Source organism: Tupaia chinensis, unplaced genomic scaffold (assembly GCF_000334495.1).
Source record: "Tupaia chinensis unplaced genomic scaffold, TupChi_1.0 Scaffold144262_1, whole genome shotgun sequence".
Classification (NCBI taxonomy): Eukaryota; Metazoa; Chordata; class Mammalia; order Scandentia; family Tupaiidae; genus Tupaia; species Tupaia belangeri.
Genome location: NW_006204120.1, coordinates 3,330,418 through 3,337,348, shown reverse-complemented (window position 1 = coordinate 3,337,348; position 6,931 = coordinate 3,330,418). Strand labels below are relative to the sequence as shown.

At 42.1% G+C, this 6,931-nt stretch overlaps 1 protein-coding gene across 14 annotated transcripts in view; it reads right to left on the bottom strand.

The window, feature by feature from the left end:
* LOC102468879 (C1GALT1-specific chaperone 1) overlaps positions 1-6,931 on the bottom strand; it is a 78,805-nt gene that overhangs the window by 56,198 nt on the left and 15,676 nt on the right. For 11 of the 14 annotated variants that reach the window (XR_003547522.1, XM_027767440.1, XM_006166520.3 and 8 more), the window contains one exon: positions 1,344-1,467. The exons of the other annotated variants lie outside the window; for them this stretch is intronic. The gene's annotated coding sequence lies outside the window, so the exon portion shown is untranslated. The remainder of the gene's footprint in view (positions 1-1,343; positions 1,468-6,931) is intronic. 14 annotated transcript variants of the gene reach the window in all.

The window sequence follows — 6,931 nt, the reverse complement described above, 5'->3', positions numbered from 1 at the left end:
CGAACCACGGTTTGCTACGTGGGAGTCCAGCGACATAGCCATTATGGTAACTGCTGGCTCTATTATTATTTAATTTGACCAGAAAGAGACAGAGAAAGAGAGAAAGGGAAAGTGAGAAAGCAAGCCAGGAGGTCTAGGACTTGAACCATGGTTGGCCATATGGGAGTCCAGCACGGCAACCACTGCAACCACCTGCCAGCCTCTAACATGCATATATTTTTTTTAACAACAAAGCAACCTAATTTAAAGATGGGCGAAGGACTGGAATAGACATTTCACCTAAGTAGATAAATAAATGGCCAATAAGCACATGAAAAGATGTAAAATATCACTAGTCATTAGGGGAATGGAAATCGAAACATCATACCTATTGGGACCAGCAGTTAGCATAATGGCTATGTCGCTGAACTCCCATGTAGTCGACAGCGATTCGTGTCCCATACCCGGTGGCTTAAAACTCACACCAGGCGCATATGCGTGCGTGCCCAAGATCCCAAGAGGAGAATGGAGGAGAAGGGATTGCAGCGTGGCCGCCCCCCATGGGGGGTGATTTCTCACTCTCTGTCTTTCTGGCAAGTGCATACGCCCTATAGCAAAAACCTCTTAAAAAAAAAAAAAGAATCATACTTATTAAGCTACTCAAAAAATAAAATAACGAGTGTTGGTGAGGATGTGGACAGATTGGGATCTTTGCACAATGTTGGAGGAAATATAAAAACAGTGCAGCCACTGTGGAAAACAATATGGCGATTCTTCAAAACTAGAGGGGGCCAGAAGGTGGTGCTGTGGGAACACAACTGGACTCACATGGGAAGAATACTAGGGTTCTAATCTCTGCTCTGTCTCTCACCAGTCACGTGATGCTACCTAGGGCACTTTTTCTAATTGGATTAAATTCTATTTTTGCTCAAGACCCCATCTTCTCAGAACATGCTGAGCAATAAAATTAATGTTTACTGGGCACTCATCATACCTGTTAGATGTTTAAGCTTCCTGATTTCAAACCTCCCTAGGCACCCCCATATCCCCCTTCTTCTCTGAGTTGTTCTCCACCTTAGGAAACTGAAGCAGGGATTGTCACTCATCTCAGGCCAATGGACTTAATCTTTTTTATTTCAGTCCCTTCATCTGCAAAATGAGAGGACTTGATTTTTAGGGTTCCTTAAGGCCTTTGCTTCCTTGAGCTCTATGATCTGTAAGATAGTCGCATTAATGGTCCGAGCAAACATACAGCCGTCTTGTGGGTACTTGGGCTTTTCTTCTCCCCTGACCTTGGTCACTAGCCTGGCCCAGTGCTCGTGTTCCTGTGTGTCAGCCTTTCCTGTGCATTTTTGCTGACTTACCTTGATGATTTCCCTGGGCATTTCCTGCTTGTAGCTCTACGTTTAGAATCTAAGATCCTTAAAGGTTATACAACACAGGTTGCATTTTTCAGACTGTAGGTTGTGATTCATTGGTGGGCTGTGACTGTATAGAATAAAATATACAATAGAGTGCATTAGTCATGGTAAGAATGAGAAGTATTGTGTAATGAAACTTTTTTCAAAGTTTATTTCCTGATGGGAGGGCACCCTTGACAGAGACTAAATGCTGAAATCCTCCCCCACAGCCCTGCAGCCAGTCAGAATTGTATAGGCTGCCAGAATGTCCGGGAGGACGAGCCCAGCTTCACAGCAGTGCCTCTATGGCCTGCACCGCTGCAGCTGGGCTGTGACATCTCGCTTTAGCTATACAGATACACTGGGTCATGCTGTGAAAGCTATTTTTACTGTAAATCAGGTTTGAAAAACATGATCTAGCCCAGAAGTTAGTAACTAAGCATTTCTGTAAAGGGTCAGTGTAGTAAATAGGTTAAGCTTTGAGAGCCCTATGGTCTCAGTTGCAACTACTCAACTCTGCCATTGTAGCCCCAAACAGCCATAGATAATATGTAAATGAAAGAGCATAGCCATGTTCCAATAAAACTTTATTTAAAGTTTTAGAATTTTATTTAAGAAATAGTTCATATGCCAATGTTCATAGCAGCATTATTTACAATAGCCAAAAGGTGAAATAATCCACGTATCCATCAACAGATGAACAGATAGGGGCCAGCAGGTAGCATGGTGGTTGAGGTGCTGGACTCCCACATGGCTGACCATAGTTCAAGTCCTGGACCTGGCAGCTTGCTTTCTCACTCTCCTTTTCTCTCTGTCTCTCTCTCTCTGGTCAATATTGAAGAATGATGATAACAAATAAAAGATAAATAAATATTTTTAAAAAACAGATGAACAAATAAACAAAATGGGGCATATACTTATAATGGAATATTATTCAGCCTTAAGAAGGAAGGAAATTCCTGGGAACCAGCAGTTAGCGTAATGGCTATGTCGCTGGACTCCCATATAGTCGACTGTGGTTTGCGTCCCGTACCTGGTGGCTTAAAACTCACACCGGGTGTGTGTGCGTGCGTGCCCAAGATCCTGAGAGGAGAATGGAGAAGGGATTGCGGTGTGACCATCCCCCCTGGGGGGTGATTTCTCGCTTTCTGTCTCTCTGTCTCTCTCTGTCTGTCTGGCAAGCGCACGTGCTGTATAGCCAAAATCTCTCCAAAAAAAAAAAGGAAGGAAATTCCTATACATAAGATAGACAAACCTTGAAGACGTGCTAAGTGAAGTAAGCCAGACATTAATAGATAAGTACTATATGATCCCACTTAGAAATATAATAGGCAAACGCATGGAAACAGAAAGTAGAGTAGAGTTATGGGGAGAAAGTAGGGAAAAACCAGAATTATTAATGGGCACAGAGTTTCTATTTGAGGTGAATAAAACATTCTGAAACAGATAGCAGTGCTGATTACACTGTATTGTGAATTGATGCCATTGAATGCATTGTAATTAATGCCACTGAATTGTATGCTTAAAAATGGTTAAAATAGTAAATTTTTGTTATATATGCGCATATATATATATATATACACATATAATAGGATGCATATGCTCACTGAAAACAGAGAGAGAGAGAGAGAGAGAATGAGAAATCCCTGGGGGGATGGCCATGTCCCAATCCCTTCTCTTCCATTCTCCTCTCGAGATTTTGGCACACACACATATACGTCCTGTTTGTTTCTCGAGCTGCCAGGTCCAGGACTCAAACTGTACAATTGCCCATGTGGAATCCAAACATTTTAACCATCATGCCACTGGCTGGCCCTTTATTACAATTTTTTTGGGGGGAGAGATCTTTGCTGTAGGGCACATGTGCTCGCCAGAGAGACAGAAAGATACAGATATAGATATAGATATAGATATATATAAAGAGAAATCACCCCCTAGAAGAGATGGTCATCCACAATCCCTCCTCTTTTATTCTCCTACTGGGATTTTGGGCACTCATACACATGCACCCAGTGTGAGTTTCAAGCTGCCGGGTCCAGGATTTGAACCACAGTTGGCCAAGTGGGAGTCCAGTGCCTTAACCATTATGCCACCTACTGACCCCTTTACTATAATTTTTCTTTAATATTCCATTATATGTTTATAGCATATTTTCTTTTTTTTAGAATTATTTTAATTAACTTTATATATTTATTTTAATTTGACCAGAGAGGAATAGAGAGAGAGAGAAAGTGAGAAAGCAAGCCTCCAAGTCCAGGACTCAAATCACAGTCAGCCATGTAGGAGTCCAGTGCCCTTAACTACCACATCACCTGCCGGTCCCCTTTTACTACAATTTTTAGAGAGAAAAAAGAATGGCAGCAGGCTGGATGTGGCCCATGGGCCTCAGTTCACCAATTCCTGGTCTAGTCCCAAGACCTATGAATGGTTTAAACCCCTTTAGAATATTATCACCAAGCAAATAAATACCTAGAGTAGGGTAGAATAATGAATGTCACATGGAAGAGTTGAAACAACTGAATTAAGATTGTTGAGGTGAGTGTACTTCAAAAACAATATGTGAATCACGCAGCATTTATTCGTATTACTTATCACCCAGGAGCACTTATCTGCTGGACTCTGGCTATGTCAGTTGTTAGGCCTTTAGGCTTTCATCAATGCTTCAAGGGAATTTGTAAAGGAAAACTTGGCCACCAGAAGGAATGATGAATATGTCACAGAATATTATCTAATGCTCTATTGTAATTGTAGAATTATTGATCCCTTTAAGCCTTTTTTATTAATAATAGATATCAGATAAGAACATTTTAAAAGTTTTCAAAATTACAGAAATCCATTCCTATAACTAGTTTTGTAGCACAAAATGGAAGCAGTAGCTTCTGCCAATTTGTGTATGACATGACTTAGTTGTTTAATAAACTAAGGGGCTCACACCAAAGAGTGGCGAGAAGACAACCTCTGACCAGCGCATAAGACCTGCACCACCAATTCAGCAAAGCCCACTTTGCCTCCTGGCTGCATCTTCCTGAATTCCACTGAGTACTCATACTCACACTTCACTTCTGTGAGATTTAGCATCAGCGGAAATGTCAAAACCAGAGGAGGTTAAAAAATACTCAAGTTCACTTTTTAAAAAGAATTATTTACTCTTAATTTTCTTTATCCATTAATTTATTTTAATTTGACCAGAGAAAGACAGACATACAGAGAGAAGGAAAGTGAAACAGCAAACCACTAGGTCCAGGATTTGAACCAGGGTCAGCCATGTGGGAGTGTCCAGTGCCTTCACCCCCATGCCACCTGCTGGCTTCCTCCCTTTTTTAAGGATTATTTACTTAATTTCATTTATTCATTCATTTATTTTTACTTCAGTTCATTTTAAGAATTGAATTTGAAGGGCTAGCAGTTGGCATGGAGTTTAAGGCATCAGCTCCCACATGGCTGACTATGTGGTTCAAGTTGTAGACCTGGCAGCTTGGAAAACACGCCTGGTGCATGTCCATGAGTATCCAAAATCCCAAGATGAGAATGGAAAAGGGTCTGTGGAGGGACTATCTCCCCTGGGGGGGTGATTTGTCACGGTCCCTCTCTATCTCTCTCTCTCTCTCTCTGGTGAGTGCATGCACCCTAAAGCAAAAACAAAACAAAACAAAAAAATTGAATTTGAAAAGTGCCAGGCAGGGAAAGCAAGAGGATAAGGATAGATCTATCCATTTATCAGTCAAATATGTGTCTCTGGGCCAGCAGGTGGCATGGTAGTTACGTGATGGATCCCACATGACTGATTCTGCAGTTTGAGTCCTGGACTGGCAGCTTGGAAAACACGCCAGGAATGTGTGCTTGCTGCCCGCCCCCCTCCTGCCCGCCAAAAAAGTGTCTCTTTAGGCATAGCGGAATACAAAGCATTCTGCTCCAGCCATAGCCCAGACTCCAGCAGGAGGTCGAGGCCACATACTCAGTTGACAATCCCGCCTCCCATAGGTGCAAACTATGGTCATTTTTGCTACAATGTGACTTGGAGCTCTGTCTTTACCCTTAAGTAGTAGACCAATGACAACCCAAGAGATGGTCCCACATTCTCTCTTTTGTGGCTAGCCATTCATATAAAGAAATGTGCTTTCAACGAATGGGTTAGTGCAGAAATTAACCTAGAATTCATGGATGTGTATCAAGTGGTCCATAAATGCTTAATATTGTGTGTAAATTTTTGTACTTGTATGTGTTTTTCTGTGAGAGAGGCTCTGTATCTTTTATCAGATTCTCTAAGTGACACAGATTCCAAAAACGAATCAAGAATAGTGTCACACTGGACTCACTGAACTGAACGTCAGTCGTTTCCTGGCCGAGTAACAAGAGAACTGTGCTTGAGACTCCCCTCAACCCCAAACTGTAACTCAGTCTCTATTCCCAAAGAGATGCGCATCATTTGAGGACTATATTTGGCCCCTAATTCAGGTCATGTACCATGTTTTTAAAGTGCCCAGGTTAAGCTCTGCCCACCTAGCCCTAAGGACCCAAATGCTCATACAACACACCAAGGCAGACATTCCCTTTAGATTGCTCCTAATGACTTGAATCAGGTCTTCAGAGTTTCAAGGCAGGGCATTTTAACAACTGGATATGTCGCAGGTTTCACTGGTTGAGAAAACTATACGAGACCTCTGATAAAGTAAAACTTATACCTTGGGTTGGACTAAAGGAACCTTGTAAACCAATGAACTTAAAAAGTGTTTATTTGGGCCAGCCAGTAATGTGGTGGTTAAGGCAGCTGGATCCTATAGCAAAAACCTCTCAAAAACAAACAAACAAACAAACAAAAACCTCATGCCAGGAACATGTGTGTGTGGGCACAAAATCTCAAGAGAAGAATGGAGGAGAGGGGATTGTGGCATGGCCATCTCCCTGGGGGGTGCTTTCTCACTCTCCTCTTCTCTATTTCTCTGTCTGTCTCCAATGAACACAAGCACCCTATAGCAAATTAAAACAAAACAAAACAAAACAAAAAAAACCCCTGATTCTCAGGCTGGGCCCTCCCCGTACACACCAGGAGTGAGCATGCATGCCCATGACTGGAGCTGGCTGGAACTGGCATGGATCATGGCATCAAGATCCTATTGGGGATCTTAAGAGTGCTTCTCTCTCTATTCGTCTGTCTCTCTGACTCTTTCTCTTTGTCTTTCTCTGTCATGGAAGAAAAAAATATATATATAAACAAAAATAATAAACAGGGCTGTCTCCATGGCCTAATGGTTAAGGCAGCTGGATCCTACAGAGTTGACCCCAAGGTTCTAGTCCTTGAGAGATGTGCCAGGCACATGTGTGCATGCCCAAAATCCTGAAAGGAGGGAGAGATGGACGAGAAGTGATTGTGGTGTGACCATGCCCCATGGAGGATGCTTTCTCCTCTCTCTCTCTCTCTCTGTTTCTCAGTCCCTGGCAAGTGTATATGCTTTCCAGCTAAACAAACAAATAATCAAAACAAACAAACCAGTATAGTGCAACTAGAACAAACGAAACCTAGGCATACTTGTGACAAAAACAGAAAATAGAAT